At 41.4% G+C, this 16,317-nt stretch overlaps 3 non-coding genes across 3 annotated transcripts; 2 read left to right on the top strand and 1 right to left on the bottom strand.

The window, feature by feature from the left end:
- Positions 1-1,353: 1,353 nt before the first annotated feature.
- Positions 1,354-1,427, bottom strand: Trnat-agu. The gene has a single exon. It is a non-coding gene; the product is annotated as a tRNA-Thr (tRNA).
- A 3,568-nt stretch (positions 1,428-4,995) lies between these two features.
- Trnar-acg lies at positions 4,996-5,068 on the top strand. Its single transcript has one exon. It is a non-coding gene; the product is annotated as a tRNA-Arg (tRNA).
- A 605-nt stretch (positions 5,069-5,673) lies between these two features.
- Positions 5,674-5,746, top strand: Trnav-cac. The gene has a single exon. It is a non-coding gene; the product is annotated as a tRNA-Val (tRNA).
- Positions 5,747-16,317: the final 10,571 nt, after the last annotated feature.

Below are 16,317 nucleotides of genomic sequence, written 5' to 3' on the forward strand. Positions count from 1 at the left end.
TTTAGTCCCCCAATAACCATTTATCAACCACTTTCTGTATTGGTCAGGGAATGTATTAACTTAGGAACGCTTTCGCTTTCATCAACCCAACAGCTAAGAATGACATCAGAGGCATTTAAAATCTATAGTTATTTCCCCCACTTTGATGTGACCTGTTTCCCTGATGTCCACTAACAACAACAACCACAAAGCCAAAGCCTTAAAGTGAAGGCAGGCTGTTTGGATGAAGCTTTTGTGATCTTAGCATAGCACGCCTCTGAGCTTTGTGTCAGACCTGCCCATGCCATCGAAAAATGGTATCCAAGTGCTCAGTTTCTTCAGTTAGCCTGGGGCAGATGAGTCAGGTTTGGTGAGAGGAGGAGACAGCAGGGTGCAAGAACTGGAGAATAGTCTTTACTCTTAGAATAGAGAAAGGGGTGTGTAGGCAGAGAGAAAAATCAGAGAATTTGCCTTCCATAGTCATTGCTGCTTATAATATAGTGGGAGTCAGAAAGTTTAACTACCTCTGGAGCTGTCCTTCAGAGTATCAGGATGCTCTGTTTCCACAAAAGCAGTCAAGTCAGGCATGTGGAATTTTCTGTGCCAAGTGCTGGGAGCTGGATCTCGGGAAATGAGTAGGGGTTTGGCAACTACTCAGTGAGCTCCTGTTTCCCTGATCTTGTGAGAATACTCAGCTAAGATAACTATACATTTTTTTCTTTATTTTTTCAAACTTCTGAAATTCTTCATGCTGCAGAAGGCTCTCCAGTCCTACGTCTTCTTCAAGTCTCTGTGTTTCAGAGTGTCCCTCACTCTGTGACAGGTGACCATACAGATGCTTTCCTGGACAAATTTTCAGATGTTTCTTTCCAAAAAGCTCTGAGCGTAATACAGCATTAAGATGAATCATGGCGGTTTATATAGTTGTAGGAGGTGCTATGGGGCTTTCCCCAACAGGTTTATCAACCACTTCAAAACCAGGTTTTAAAAAATAAACAAAGAAAAGAAACAAGCCATTTGGGGCAGAGTTCAAGAATACACCTATTCAAGATTCCTGACAAAGAAAATAGAATAGCCAGAGGTCCTGTAGTTCTTGCAGGATTTTTTTCTTTTCTGTCTGCTATCCCTGATAATAATTTTTGTGTTTGCTGGGGGGGAAGGTGGTTGTATACTACATGAAACAAAATTATAGGAACACTAAGAAATGCATAAATTTGTCTTTTAAGGAATGACCCTAGCTTTCGTTTTCTTGTTATTACTACTTTGTTTATTAGAATTCACGTCCCAGTCTGCATTAATACTTCCGTGAAGTGCGTGCAGTGCATGAAGATAATTTTGAAGTCACACTTGACAGAACACCGGAAAACCACAAAAAGGCCCCGCTGGGATTCGAACCCAGGATCTCCTGTTTACTAGACAGGCGCTTTAACCAGCTAAGCCACGGAGCCCGCACGCGTTTCGGGCTTCGAATCAACAAAGAAAAGGAATGAACTTTGCTTTTGTTGTCTATTTTTACAGCTTTCTCTTTGAAGGCGGCCCAAGCAGATCCCACAAATCCTAAAAATGGTCCCAGCTACGCGTCAAAGACCTAAGAAAACGCTCAGTTGCAAGAGAATTGAGTCCTCGTCGGGGCGGTTTGGGAGAAGCACGGGTGAAGGAAGGCTAGATGCACCTCTGCAGCTCATCAACACGCTGATAAAGTTCCACCCAGGAAAAGCAAGTAGTCGGGGCCCCCAAAAAGGTGTGTGTGCGTGTGCGTGGATGTGTGTGCGTTACACCTATGTTCCCAATGTCCAAACGGTCCATGCAGCAAGCAAGTTTTTTTTTTATTTTATGATTTTTAAGTTAAACTGAAATGTAAGATTTTGATCATTCTTCAATTCCCCCCACGTTCTCCCGTCCCCCTATAAATTTAGGTTTCAACTATCTCCTTCTTGGTTCTAAAATTAACGAAAAGAATTCCAGACACAAGCCTTAAAAATCTGTAATCTGACTTCATCATCAACAGCCCATTCTTGGAAAGGAATGAAGGAGAGGCTGGTGTTCAACAGCTCTGGAGGGAAAGCCTTCTTACGTTTGGCCAAAGGTACGTTTGGCCAAAGGGTCTGATTTGACAAAAGGTTGAGCAAAGAGCATCTGCAACATTTCTGTATCGTCTCCGGAGCTGTGCATTTGTGTCTGCTTCCAACCTACTCAGTTCTCTGTTCAAATAAACCCATCCTTGGAGTATAATTCAAACAAAGGAAAACAGACAGTTTACAAACTGTTGTTATCGTTGTGAAAATAACTTCACAAACGAAACCTGCAGGTACAGTCGGTTGGGTTTCCTAAGACCGATTGTCCCAGCAATGATCCTAAATTCAGCATTTCACTATTTCTAAACTGTGTTGATAGTTGAAGAATTTATCGGACTGTAAGACAGCCAGCCATTGGACGACAAAGATGGGGCACGGTGGCAGTCTGTGGGTACTAGGGCTCTTACTTTCGTTAGAAGAATTATGAACTATGAACTCTATTTATGATCTATGAACTTGATGAAATAAGGACCCATTTCTTTCATCTTAAATTTTAGATGTTTTATTGTGTGTATGTGTGTGCTTCCCTGAATGGGTTGCCTGAGGAGTCTGGATGGGGCAGTTAAATCCCGTGGAGTTGGAGCTTCAGGCCTAACTTGGGAACTGAAAGGAGGTCCTTTGGAAGAGTAGCCGAGTCATCTTTCCAAACTCCACTTCTTAATCTTATAGTTAGCCAGCATGTTGTTAATGGTGTGTTCAAAGGCTCAGACACAAAATACAGCTTTAACCAAACTGTGGCAGATGTCAGACGACAACATTATATTTGGTTTGTATTTCTCGTCTGACATTGTATTTGGTTTGTATTTCTCATCTGACTCAAAGCTGGTGACATTTGCATGGAATTTCTAAGAAGTCTAGGAATTGTTGAGCCTGAGAGAACTCCTGCAAGATAACAAAACTCTGATTAACCCTTTACAGACTTGTGTGAGTTGGGCTCACACTATAATCTTAGCACTTGGGAAGTAAAGGCCAGAGGTTACAACAGGAGACCCTGCCTCAAGAGATCAAAACAAGTAAGTAAGCAACAGAAATAGAGAGAGTGGATGCTGTTTCCCGGCAGCCTCCACTATGGACTAGGGAGGCAGGCTCGTAGAAGCCTCATCATTACTCTGCTCCACACATCTGAGATTGGCGACAGGACAAAGTCTTGTGTCACACACTGCTCACATTAAAGAAAAGAAGACAGACAGACAGCAGTTTTCCTTATGCCTTGGAGCAAAACCAAAGGAGAGTACATTGAGACCAAGGAAAGAGCTCATCACAGTAGTAGCTTAAGGTGTCAGCTTGGTCAGGCTGTAATAATGCCCAGTTATGTAATTAAACACTAACATAGCGGGGCATAGTGGGCTCACTCACAGCCCAGCCTACTCAGTAGACAGGCTGTAGACATTTTAATCCTGTCAATCATGTACGGCAGTTAATCATGTATTCTTCTGGATTTGATTTCTCTGCCTAACACATTCACTGACTGGAAGCTGGATCTCTCTCTCTCTCTCTCTCTCTCTCTCTCTCTCTCTCTCACACACACACACACACACACACTCACACACTCATACTGGACTCAAATAAGATTCACCCAAATAAAGTAAAACAATACCTTGCTGAGGACATTATTCAGGAAATTGAGGCAGCCAGAAAAGGCCTTGAAATTTTGCAAAAGGAAGGGAGTTTCAAGAGATTAAAAACAATATGACAGGACATGTGGACAGAGCATCCAGCTATCTGGGTTAAAGCAATTTTGGACAAACAGAATGAGCCCAATAGCTTTCAGAGATGCCCTCTGATCTAGCCCCATCTCTGAGTGTGATGGGAATAAACAGGACCTGGAGCCGCAGGATTTTACTTTGTTACTAAAAATCCAAGCACACAAATGTACATGCTTGTTTGTTTGTTTGTTTGTTTGGAGACAGAGTCTGAGGTAGAAAGATGGTTGGAGTTTGCTTGCTAAAGGAAGAATCGGAAAACTACTTTACCCATGACCATCTTGTCTCCACCTCCTCAGTGCTGGAAGTGTAACCATATGCTCCCGTGACTTTGTGTTGGTGACATATTTCAACATAATTGGTTTCTTTTTGAAATCATTTCTTTTTCCTTACATATATTAGCATCATTCCTGAGATGGAGTAGAAAAGACACCAAATTACCTTGGGGGTCTGAGAACAAAACCTGATGAGAAAGGACAAAGTATTAGGCAGGCTTCCTTTAATGCTTAAATGTAAAAACAGTTGCACACATGTTTAGAGTTGTTAAAACTGTATGAACCCAGACTAAATAGTTTTCTAATCTTAAGATGTATAGTCTCAACATCAAGCAATTTACTTCTATTTTAACAGCCCTTGATTTATTTACAGGGTATGGATAGATACCCTTTTCAAAAGTCTTTACTGAAGACTGAAACACGTATATGACAATTATCTTTGCTTAGAAAATCTATACAAATGTGTACCGAAATTGACAGTTCCTAGAAAGACATAGCATGCTGAGACGTGTGGTGGAGACTGCCTACTGAGGTCTTACTTGGTAAATATTTGGGGTAGGGAGCATCAGGACTATGATATGTTCCACTTTCCTTCCTTATTGTATTATTTTTTCCTCCATATCTCTCACAGTTTTATGTTGAGCTTTACTGTCTATGTCAAAACTATCATGTTTTCTGTAGGCTACAGGAAGATCCGTTTTCTTCATTATTTTATCTCCCGTGCATCCAGCAGTGTTGGTTGAATGAATGCGAGCTTGAGTAGAAAAGCGACGTGGGGACACCTATCACCGCCGTTTTGTTTGGTGGGGGGGGCGGGTGACGGGAGGAGGGGGTGGGGCAGAAACAAATCTAAAAGTAAAGATAATAGAGTCCTCAACAAAACAAATCAAAAAGACACTGCAGTGTTAAACTCGGAGAACAGCATAACTAGTTGTGTGCCCCACCCAAAGGCTTACGTGTGCAGGGCCAGTGGCGCAATGGATAACGCGTCTGACTACGGATCAGAAGATTCCAGGTTCGACTCCTGGCTGGCTCGGAGTGCACGGCACATATTTTTCCTGACTACACGGAAATTTAATGAAGAAAATCCATACACGTCTGAATTTGTCTGAAACAAAATAAGAAACAAGAGGATCACGCTGTCACTTTTTTTGTAGCTGGGTATTTCGGGGGTCACTTTGTAACCCAGCCGGCTTGAATTCAAAGCGATCCTCCTGCCACAGCTTCCCTTACGGCTCATCGCTTCTTTTTAGACCAAATTCCACGTCCGACCATGCGGTGGCGACACCAGCGTATCTGCGGAGCCGTGATCCCCAGGCCGGGCTGTTTCGCCAGTCCATTTTGGCTTTAGGATGATTTTAAGTGACCTCTTAATCCATTAAAATCTGTTCAGAACAATTAATTTTAATAACAAGGGTAATCTGGAGAGATTATTTAAGTTTCTGTTTCAGTCTTTCCTATTCAGTCGTTTGTAGAATAAGAATTTGGTTTCAGGTCCCACTTATGAAGCCTAAAGTTTGTGCTTCTCCGTTTCTCGGAGTTAAACACGAGGGACGTGTCTCCAGGTCACCATCATTTACTCGACAACAGAAACGAAAGAAATCGAAGGAATATCTCAAGGGAAGACTTTTAGTACAGCTTGTTTCCGTAGTGTAGTGGTTATCACGTTCGCCTCACACGCGAAAGGTCCCCGGTTCGAAACCGGGCGGAAACAGTGTTGCTATACACTTTTAGTACTATAGAACTAATTCTAAACAATTTTCATCTATTCTCTTTCGCTCCCAGTGTGCAGTTTGAAGCTTCTCTCTCAGCAGCTCCCATTTCCCTCACCCGAGCCTAGACCTCTTTCTGCGAATGGAGAATCCTTTTCTCGCCCACACCAGCTGCCGGAAGCGCATCCGGGGCTTGCCCCGGTCCCGGCGCGGCTAGGTGTCCACCGCCCGGGATCGCCCGTCTCCCGTCGCTCTGGTGAGTGCGCCGCCGCCTCCGCCTATCTTAGCGAGGGTCCTAATTACCTAATCTCAGAAGATGTTTCCATTCCTACCTGTGGCTTTAAAGCTATGCTCTGTAGATAGCTTTATTCTACTTATGTTAAAGTCTGAATTTGTCATATATCACATCGTATAAAAAGGTTCGTGTTGTCTATATTCCTCTGCAACTTGCTGGTTTTGCTCAGTTTTATGTTGGTACTTGTTTATGTTTTCTGCATGTAACTGTTACCTACTCATTTCTGCTGCTGAGTAGTATTCTCTTGCACATATATTACTAAAATTTATTGTCTTTTCTATTAAAGCCATTTGGTTGCTTTCTGACTTTTAAAAATGATAATACTATCATTAACCCCATCTGCCCACAATTTTCAACTTTCCCATAGAGATATTCAGGAAGAAGAATTGCTTTACACGATGCAACTTTGCTTTACAACTATATACTAATTTCACACACACACACCCCAGCAGTGTGTATAGGTTTTGATTGCTCCACCTCTACTGAGCCCTTCATATTGTCAGGCAACTTAGGTTTTGCTCTTATCGGGTCCGATGACCTGGGACGGATGTGTAGAGTCGGCATAAGAAAGAAAAGTCTGTTTCAAGCAAATGGCCCCGGATAGCCTGAGTCATTTTTATTTATACAGTTTCAATAGCTTGCATGAACAGTTTTATAATGATATTTGTTTCCTTAAGTTTCTAATAATGATTACAATAATTGTCCGTTTGCTCTCTTATCTCCTTCCCTTTCCGCCCCTCATCTTCCCCACCTGTAATCATGATTTACTTGATTCGTAGCCCTGATATTAGAAGCAGAAGCAGTATAGCCAGCAACAAAGGAAGCTTTCTAACATGGCACAGCTACAGGTGGACCAGTGTGCCCAGTCGGCAGCATGTGCAGTTCCAGCATCACTCAAAGTGAGAGGAAATTTTGCCTCTAATGGTTAATGTTTACCTCTGGTCAAGTCTAAACTCTTACAGGCAAGTCATCAGCTAAGGAGGTTCAATCCATTCTTCATTCTGTACCTACTCTATCTCCTATGGGGGACATACCAGGCTTTCTCCTACCATCCTAGAAACTACTTAACTTAAAAGCTTACTCTTAGTAGTTGGCACTGCTTATCTTTTGTTCTCACGTCCCCTTCCTCTCAACTTCCTTCGATCCTGACACAGCTATAGAGATGAGGGTGCATCATCCCCTGTTCCTAGATGGTTCCCATAACTCTTGATATCCTCTACTTATTAACATTTCTTCTAGACTCTTGTGGATAAAATCAATCTGTCCAGGACAATTATGCAAATTTGTAATTTTGTCATGAACGTCTGTGACTCTTTCAGGCTAGTCACGAGGTGCATTGGAAAGGTGACATTGTGTTCTTGAGAATCCTGAATTCATGGTCGTACCTGAAACACCAGAGCCTTTGGGCTGACTCAGATCTGCTGTGTATTTTTAACAACATCCCCTCTGGCTCACCTAGAGGAGAGTCCTAAGGGGAAAGTTTGACTAATGCAATAGCCATTTCATCTATGGCTCTAAGAAGGTGAAACTAGAGGCAACCAGCAATCATTTGTGTAAGGAAAGTGAGGAGAGCAGGCAGCACCTATGTTCCTGGGGTCAAGCCCAGAATTATCCAGCAAACTACCCATAGGCCTTGCCAAAAATGGGTTAAATTCTCCCAGGCCTTGCCAAAAGGAGCACTTGTTCCTGCTATTTTCAGGCCTTGTTCCCCCAAAGACGTCGCATGGTTCCCAGCAAGTGTTCTTCAAGTTAGTGGGTAAGAAGCTGTATCCTGTAGCTCACACATGCATTTCCTGGGTCACACATCCTCTGCTCCTAGATCTAAGTAATACTTAGCACTTTTAGCCGTAGGTGGTTTGGTTTTTTTTTTTTTTATTTTACATTTTGTGCCCTTTTTGTGGATCTACAGAAATGTTTATACATTCTAGGTTCCAAGCCTTTGTTAGGTGTGTGTCACAAATATGTTTGCCCGATAATTTAGTTCTCACACAATTTTGATAATTGCTCCAGGTTTGCTATAATCAATGATAAAAATAAAGAATATAAATTGACAAACTGAATCTAATTTTTTTAAAGTGACCCAAGAAATTAAATGTCAGCTTATGAACTATTAGCTACTTTTCTTATTACAATGACTACATCCCTGGCGGGAAGCAACTTAAAAGAAGGAGGATTTATTTATTTAACTCTTACTTTGGGGCATAGCGCATCAGGGCATGAAGGCCTGGTGGAGCCACAGTCTTGACCGTAGGCCCTTATCTGAGAGGACTGGAAGGCAGAGCGTTTTATTTTCTTTGTATTTTACTTGGTACCCACAAGTTGCTAGCTGTAGTATAATTTTATTTTTAAGTGTTAAATGTGTTGATTCCTTCCTTGGTGGTTTGTGTGCTTTGTGTCTGGTTAAAGAACTCTTCCCAGGAGTGGTGTGAGAAAGAAGCATCCAAGACCGGCAAGATGCCTGCCAAGTAAGCAGGCAAAATCCGACATCAAGAACGATAAAGGAAATGAGTCTGCGTCACAGGCCGAAACAGAAGGGAAAATAGCCACCCAGAGGAAAAAGGGGAAGTAGATGCTGGCAATGGCTGGAACAAGCCTGCAAAAACTCAGGATGCTTCCACAGTTCAGCCGCAGGAAGAGAACATCACTAGGGATGCCAAGTAAAATGGCATGTTCTGTTAGTGACCCTGCTCTTACAATAATATTTTTGAAAATCAAATTTGTTTTTTTCTCCTTAAATTGTAGAATTTTATTTCTTTTTGAAGCTGCATTGTTAGTACATAAGGAGACTTAATTTTTTGAGGGGTGGAGGTGCAGGGATACCAATGAGTGTATCTCAGAAGCTGAACTGAAGTGAGAGAAATGGGGTTTTCTCTCTCTCTCTCTCTCTCTTTTAGATTACTGGTTTCCGGGGAGGAGGCAGAAATCTTAAATAAATAAATAAATAAATAAATAAATAAATAAATATTACTGGTTTCCAAGAAAGGTTCTCTGAAATTCACACTTGAAAAAGTTTAGCAGAGAATTGTTATAAAACAAGAACAAAAAGTCACAGGCATGCCTGCCTCAAGTAACAATAATTGGGTTTTCTACAACGTCATGATGCTGCCCCTCGAAAGAACAAAGATTCCTGCTTTTGTCTTGTTGGCCAAACTGTGAAGAATAATCATCACGTTAGTTCATTTCCTCATCAGAGCTAGTCTTGAAAAGCTCTCGTGTGGTTTGTGAGAGTATCTACTCCCCATGGCTATTCCTTCTCAGAGCAGCAACCAAACACTTTGTCGGCTGCTGAGGTTGGTGGGGGGAGGGAAGGAGCTTGGAAACTGTGATAAAGTACTACCTGCTGCACAGCCACCACACCCCGCACACCCTGCACACCCTGCTGTGAGTATCTGTAACTGACAAATGGAAACCTAGATATAAGCAGGCTTGTTGAGGTAGAGGGAACATTTTATACCTGGAGTTTAAAGATAATCTTTATTGCCCTGTAATTTTCTAGTTTTGTTTTTCACACTTGTCTTTAGTCTGCCCTGAACTTATTTTTTTAGACAAACTCTTTTTAAAAATTGTTTTTATTGAGCTTTTTTTAAATTGTTTTTCTCCGCTCCTCTCCCTTCTTTCCCCCTCTCCTTGTACCTTCTCCTTGAGCCCCATGCTCCCAATTTACTCAGGAGATCTTCATTTTTTCTACTTCTCATGTAGATTAGATCCGTATATGTTTCTCTTAGGGTCCTCTTTGTTGTCTAGGTTCTCTGGGATTGTGAATTGTAGGCTGGTTTTCTTTGCTTTATGTTTTAAAATCACTTAGGAGTGAGTACATATTATAGTTTCTTTCTGGGTCTGAGTTACCTCATTCAATATGATGTTTTCTAGATCCATCCATTTGCCTGCAAATTTCAAATGTCATTTTTTTCCACTGTGTAGTACTCTATTGTGTAAATATACCACATTTTCCTTATCCATTCTTTGGTTGAGGGGCATTTAGGTTGTTTCCAGGTTCTGGCTATGACAAATAATGCTGCTATGAATATATTTGAGCACATGTCCTCGTGGTGTGATTGGGCATCCTTTGGGTATATAACCAAAAGTGGTATTGCTGGATCTTGAGGTAGGTTGTTTCCTAATTTTCTGAGAAATCGCCACACTGATTTCCAAAGTGGATGTAACAGTTTGCTTAGTCAAGAAGTGGCTAAAAGTCTTCTCTAAGATTGATACCACGCTCAAAGATGTAGCCAATATTCAATGAACTATTTTGAACAGACAATAATTAAAATGCATAACAAAACAAGTTATAGTAGGTTTCTTGTTCTAATAAAAGATAAACCTTGAAGTGTTTATTATTTGTCAAACACTGTGCGTGATCCCCGTGAGCCGATGACCAGCTAAGACGAGGGAGGCTTGTCAGGCCTCACCTCCAGCACCAGGACTGTGGCTCACACCTTCTGCAACCTGGATGGTGTCCCAGCAGGTAGGGCCGCAGGTTGCTTCTTGCTTGAAACTGAAAGGGAGTTTTGGAGATCATTATGAGCCACCAAGGAAACCCTTTGGAGATGGGATGTTGAGAAAGAAGTGACGTAATTTACTGGGTTCACGATAACCACGCTAGCTGAAGAAAAAGTGTGGGGGGCCGAGCACAAATACAGAAAGTGTTTCCCTTCTCCAGGGCCAATACCTCAGGTTCAAAGCAAAAAACTGCTGGACACTCAGTGTGATTCATGCCAGGCACGCAAGTGCTCAAAGTAGAAACAAATCAGGATGTTATTTATGAATTTACAGACAGGATGAGCCTGTGAGACAATAAAGAAGCCTTTCCTTCTTTCTTCCTCCCTTTCTTTGTAATGTTTTCTTTCGTTTTTTTTTTTTTTTTTTTTTTTTTTTTTTGGTTTTTCGAGACAGGTTTCTCTGTGGTTTATGGAGCCTGTCCTGGAACTAGCTCTTGTAGACCAGGCTGGTCTCGAACTCACAGAGATTCGCCTGCCTCTGCCTCCCGAGTGCTGGGATTAAAGGCGTGCGCCACCACCACCCGGCAACGTTTTCTTTTTAATTGACACATTACTGTACATATCTGTACTGTACAAGTTGAGGTTTTAATATGTGTATGCAATACCTAGTAACATGATTGGGTATTAACTTCAGATGTCTGACATTTATGTTAATGTTTAAAATCTTTTCTACCGACTTCTTTGAAATATTCAGTTAATTGCCAAGCATAGTCACCTGTACTATACAGAACACTGCAAGCGGTCCTTCCTGTTCCCACTTCAGGAATATTATCTGTGTATATTCATGGATGCATATGTGAAGTCATGCACTGTGGCAAATAATACATCTAATATATTTATTCTTCAGAGTCTGTGCTGCCATGGAAGGCTGACATCCTTCCCTGTCTCTTTGTCATTATTCCTTTATGCTAGAAACTAATTGTTGAATTTGCCCAGCTGTAATCACTCGAGTCAGATGGTTGCACAATGGTATCTTGCAACTTTCTTAGTTTACTCAGAGAAACCAAATTCTTTTTTGGGAGGGAGGGGGAAGCAGGTTATAGTTAAAATCTACACTAATGATTCCCAATCTTTTAAAAACGCAGTTTCTCAAGTCGAGGTGGCCCACACCCGCACTCAGGATACAAATTCTCCAGGATTTTCTCATGAGAAACCAGATGGTGCCTGGTAATCACGTTAGCTGTCTAGCTTATTCCATACAAGAAGTCGTGGAATATGCATTCCTATATTTCTGTAATCAAAATTGTCAATAAAACTTTGTGATTAAAAAAATTGTATTAGCTTTTATTAATTATGCATTATAATGTTTCATAATGACATTTCATCCATGTCTATAATGTCATTTGATGATCACATACCTCCCTTACCTTCTGTTATCTCCCTCTCACTTGTGATTATTCCCTTTTCTCAACTAGCCGCCCCCATTCCCCATCTTCCGGTTGCATAGATGTCTGTGCACGTGTGTGTGTGTGTGTGTGTGTGTGTGTGTGTGTGTGTAAGAGTTTCATCGTTGTTGGTTAGAGGAACATAAAAGAGAGTTGTCCATAGGAATATGGCATTTTTATCCCTTCTCAGCAACTCAGCTGTTGAGCTGTGTATAAATTTGCAGGAACAGTGGGTCATTCTGCTTTTCTTCCACCTACTCAGGTGTGCTTTCTCTCTCTTCTCTCCTGGTGGCTTTGATGGAATTAATCACATGAAAAATTGATAGAGTGTAAGATTAGACTGGACTGCAGTGCTGGAACTTTTTCTGCACACTTCATGCTAATCTGCTTTTCTTTAGGAAATACTGAGTACAGGACAGATGGGGAGCGAAATAGTTAAGTCCCACCATAATGATGTATACTCATTCAATCACCAGGGCTCCGATGGTAGGTGCTAGGAGCTATGTTGGGTGTTAGGTCCACTGGGGTGTGCAAAGATGGGGGACAGACCGCCAAAGTCTATTAAACCAGAAGCAAATTTTATTCCAGGGAAAGAATTAAAAAAAAAATCTCCATGGGTCACCAAAAGCTTATCAACTTGCTGATACCACAGCCAGAGATGGATTCCTAAGGTTGTAGCAAAAGATGGTTTCCAAACTCCCCCTTTTATAGCAAGAAGCAAAGCATTAAGCATGAACAAAGGAAGTTTTAAAAAATTGAGGTAAAATTCAGATACAAAATGTTCTTCTTTGCAATTTCCATTAACAGAGTTTTTTTTAGTTGTACTGTGTTTGTATTTACGTCATTATTCTCTCCTGGCTTCCCCTGAAGTTGTTTACCAAAGCCCTACACTCTCCTGATACTGCTAGTTTTGTGTGGGGAAGGTACGGGAAAAATGCACAACCAAAAAGGTACATCCCATCATTTAAAAGTTAACCCAGCTCACATCAATTGCTGCTGGTCATGAGTACCCTGGGGCGGGTATCTAAAAACTGACCCTCAGTATGCAGAGCTAACCTCAGTTTGCAGAGGGCAACTTCAGCCTTGCAGACAGAACTATTGGTTGTAGAGCAAAGTAACCCACTGTTAATAGTTAATCCTTCCGCGGCTGACAGCCTGCTCACATCCTCCTAGGCTTATACTTTATATTTCTTTATTTCTACATTTTTATTTCTGGAATCTACATTTCTGTATTCTTGGACTCTTGGGCATGGCCGTGGGTGTACTGTAGAGGAAGATCCTACAGAGCTAGTGCATCTGGCTTCAATTCTGGAGTGTTGTTAACACCTAGTGGTTGAACTACCTTTTGTGATTGTTACCTTTCATTTCAAGTGTTTAATTCTTATCTGGGTCCTTCCTGAAGGATCCTAGTGTCTTTGCAAAGCTTAGTTCTGAGAGTACTTGGCAAACCAAGCAGTCTCATGGTTAAGAATTTTACTTGGGCAAATGGTTCCTTCAAACAACTCCAGATAAGGGGTGTTGGTATGCAGAAATTGACTTGCTAAGAGGTATAAATTGTGTCACAATAAAAAGGCCTTTTCCAAAGCTCTGAACAGTCAGTTCACTAGAAGCTGGCTCCCCTGTTGCTGATTGCTAAGCCTGAATCACAGTCTGAAGTGACTACCTTGTTTGACAGACTGCATAACCCAGACATCGACAGCACAGAAAGATCAGGCAGAGTCCAGCCCATTCCTGTGAACACTCAGACATAGCCCCTGAGTCTGGACGATGTTGAGGAGACAGGCTGCGGGGAGGGGGGGAGGACTTCCCAGCAGAGGAAGCAGAAGGAAATTTGCATGCTTCTCTTTATGTTACCTTTGGAACAGTTAAGCTGAAGTTAGAAGAAATGCAAGAGACAGTGGGTGGTGGGACTGGGAGTGTAGCTCTGTGAAGGAGCTTGTTTCATAGGCACCAGGTGGAATGTGTCTGTGACCCCAGGACTAGGAGGAGGAAGCAGAAGGGTCTCAAGCCCATAGCAAGTTTGAGGTCAGGCTGTGCAAAGATTAAATCTATTCCTTTGCTTACTAGAAATTAATAACTAGTTTTTTAAAAAAGAAGTAAAGCAGGAAATCCATGGTCCCAGGCAAAGCCAGTTCCACAAAAACTTTTTTTTTTCACATGGAATTTCAGATTTTATCCAGTTTGCTTTGAATCTTATAGGAAATGTGCTATTTGGACTTCACAGAAACTTTGTGTTGACCCTTGAGTGGTTGAATTCAGAGGAAGGCACCAGAAGTGGAGATTTCCTAACAGTAAAATAGACTGCTTCATTCTGGTCAACAAGTCAGGAGGACATGGAACAGTTGCCCACTTAGATGAAGACAAAATAATGAAAACCAGTTTAATAGCACTGGCTGTTCTTACAGAGTATGTGGATTTTGTTCCCAGCATCCACATGGTAACTCAACTGTAGCTCCAATTTCAGGGGATCCATACCCTCTTCTGGCCTCCTCTGGCACCAGACACTTGAGAAGTGCACAGACATACATGTAGGCAAAACACCCATGCATATAAAATTTAAAAATTAGATATTAAGAATAATAAATAATAAAAATAAACCCAGCCCTTGGGAGGCAGAGGCAGGCAGATCTCTGTAGGTTCGAGGCCAGCCTGGTCTACATAGAGAGTTCCATGACTAGAGACCCTGTCTCTAATACTTGCCCCAAATATATATGATAACATATTATGTTATATAAATTATATATTTATATATTAAAATATAGTATAATATATATTTGAGGGCCAGCATATATACATAATAAACAAATATATGGGCAAGTATATATAATAAACATATATAATATATATAATAAACAGATATATGGGCAAGTATATATAATAAACAATTGCCACAGTACCTACAAAAAGGACAAGAGCTTTTGAATGGTAGCATGGGTGTTGAAAAGACTTCACAAAAATCTCCAAATCTTCCCTCCTCCCACCCTTAAACATTATAAAGTACACGAATTATGAAGGTCGTGTAAGGAAGGATAGGCATCCGAATGCCTATCTTCTAGAATTTAAGTAGATGGTCCTATTATGGGGAAGAAGGTAAGGAACAGATGAGGAGGAGGGGGATGGGAGACTGATGGACTGTGAGGGGCCTGGGTAGGAGCCACAGACCTGGAGTAGCAGCACTCAGGAAGGGAATTTAACAAGATCCTGATCCAGGCCAATGTCCATTACATTGTGAGTTAGAGGCCCTCCTTGGCTATATGGACCCTGTTTCAAAAAAGCTAACCAGGGCCAGAGAGATGACTCAGTGCGTCAACGGGAGGAGCCAAGGCTGATGAACTAAGTTCCAACTGCAGGGTCCATATGGCAGAAGGAAAGAACAGGCAAGTTTGTGGACAAAGATGCGGAGTATCAGTATTTGTACGTTGGTTTCCCGGCTCCAGTTCACAGAAGACAACACTAACAAAGCTATGGGACCCTGTACATGTAGTGAGTTGTGTTTGGGAAAGGAACTACAAAGTTGGGAATCCCATTTCTTAGAAAGCAAGTACTAAGTGTAACTGCCCACTGCGTTGGAGACATTGTTTTCTAAGGCTGCTTGCTTTGTAATCGTTCTCGAAAAGAATCTGGAACAAAGAGAAATCAGTTTGTCAACAATAAAACACGGAGATATGAATCTCACAGAGAGCTGTCTCCCAACAATGAATTGTTCGCAGTAGTGGAGTTTTCTGTGTTTGAAGCCAACGAAGCTCACGAGCACACAGGTTTAGAGGTCAAGAGAATGGGGGGGAAATCGGTAATATGTTTCTTAGTGTAATCCACTGCCTCTAGTATATGAACTGTTAGACTGGGGAGTTGAGGACGATGAACATTATACTATGCTTTACCGCATATATTCCCCTCGCGCGCGCGCGCGTGTAGTGTATATATGTATCGAATTATGTTAGTTGAGACCTAACGCCCACATTCTATTCCTAAGTTTTTTTCCCAGAACAATAACCAATACTTTACATGTAGGCCCAAGCAAAATCATTTTCAAACTCCTGCTGAACCTTGTAAGTGAGCAATTGAATTGTTTAGGGCTACACTCTTTGAATATGATATGAGAGGTGGAAGAGGTGTGGAAGCTTTTGAAAAAAAATGGAAAAGAAAGAAGCTTTTAAATAAGGGTTCTGTCCTTTTTCTCGTCAAATTTCTAGGTGGTTCTTTTATACAGGTAGTGAAACGACCAGTACCAATGGCTAAACGGTGTCCTGTACTTAAAAAACAGGTGACTATTGTCTCTCTAACAATTTCAAGATTTTTTTCTCCAAGATTTTTGTGCAGAAAACATTTAAGATTCAGTTTCAGAAAGAAAAAGCGATTTCAAAAATTGGAGCGATCCTCAAAGGATACATGAC

This window comes from Microtus oregoni, unplaced genomic scaffold, assembly GCF_018167655.1.
Source record: "Microtus oregoni isolate MIOR12 unplaced genomic scaffold, Mior012 000042F_ref0000377, whole genome shotgun sequence".
Taxonomy (NCBI): domain Eukaryota; kingdom Metazoa; phylum Chordata; class Mammalia; order Rodentia; family Cricetidae; genus Microtus; species Microtus oregoni.